This window comes from Aplysia californica, unplaced genomic scaffold (genome assembly GCF_000002075.1).
Source record: "Aplysia californica isolate F4 #8 unplaced genomic scaffold, AplCal3.0 scaffold00479, whole genome shotgun sequence".
Lineage (NCBI taxonomy): Eukaryota > Metazoa > Mollusca > Gastropoda > Aplysiida > Aplysiidae > Aplysia > Aplysia californica.
In genome coordinates, this window is record NW_004797749.1 from 591,561 (window position 1) to 592,757 (window position 1,197).

At 38.7% G+C, this 1,197-nt stretch overlaps 1 protein-coding gene across 1 annotated transcript in view; it reads right to left on the reverse strand.

The window, feature by feature from the left end:
- LOC101851597 overlaps positions 1–1,197 on the reverse strand; it is a gene marked incomplete at its 5' end in the record, with an annotated part of 41,465 nt that overhangs the window by 25,192 nt on the left and 15,076 nt on the right.

Genomic DNA, 1,197 nt, shown 5'->3' on the forward strand with positions numbered 1-1,197 from the left:
TGTCAGCGTAACCATTTTAAAAAAGCGTTATTCCGAAATTTGAATCCTTATTTATTCAAAAACTTGTTAATTTCCCTTTGATTTTCTTTTCACGCAAGTAGGGTAACTCTGTTCGCAAAGGGAACGCATTTGCGAAGAGGGCACCACTAATTTTGAGGACACTTTTTTAATTGGCTCAAAGAGAGGAGTGAACCATCTTGTTACGTGCGAAAATTGATAAAAGTAGCCTTACAATCTTAACTTACTTGACATAGGTATCTCTTCTAAGGTCCCCACTCTTTGTCAGGCCACACATCCAACATATAGGTCACAGTGAGGTTATGCCCGGAATACGATTTTAACTAATTTTAAAATAAGAGGGATCGGGGGTCGGAATGTACTTTTACCAATATTTATTTGCTCTTATCACATCACACTGTTAAGCCGACAGTAGAGTCAGAATGATTTAGTCAATTAACCCTTCCACTACCAAATAATCTTATCAGAGAGCTCAGTCTCGGGTGAGAAAGTTAAGGAGAGAAGGAAACTTATGAATTTTCATTGTCGTGTCGAAGAGTTTAATTGAAGATTTCGTCTTGTCCATTCTTGACACATAATTTTGATACTGACATTTTAAAAAATGCACTGAAATGAATATCACACAGTTCAATATAAGGGTAGAGGGGTTAATAATAAATAATAATAAATTCAATAAATTACACCTTTCTTTGTCCCAGAAGGGCAATTTATTTTACAATGGCGAACATACATACATTAATACATAATTATAAATACGTACACACATAAATACATACATACATACATAAATACACACGATGCACAAATACAGAACAGTTTACAAACAATGCCACTGTCGGTCACCACTGTGCAGCGCCTTGTATTTTGAGCTGGGGTTGTCGTGTCTTGCTCAAGGACATACCTCAGTGACCACCCATCTGATCCCCGTGTCACCGACACTTGCTTGACCTTGCTTGAGTCTAAACTCACTACTCATTTAGCCACTGGAGCCCCCAGGATTAATCATTGCGCAGAGAAAAAGAGAGACAGAGAGAGGGGGAGAGAGAAAGAGAAAGAGAGAGAAAGAGAAAGAACAAGAGAGAGAGAGAGAGAGAGAGAGACAGTGAGGGAAAGAAAAAGAGAGGAAGAGATAGAAAGAGAGAGACAGAGGGAGACAGAGAGAGACAGAGAGAGACAGAG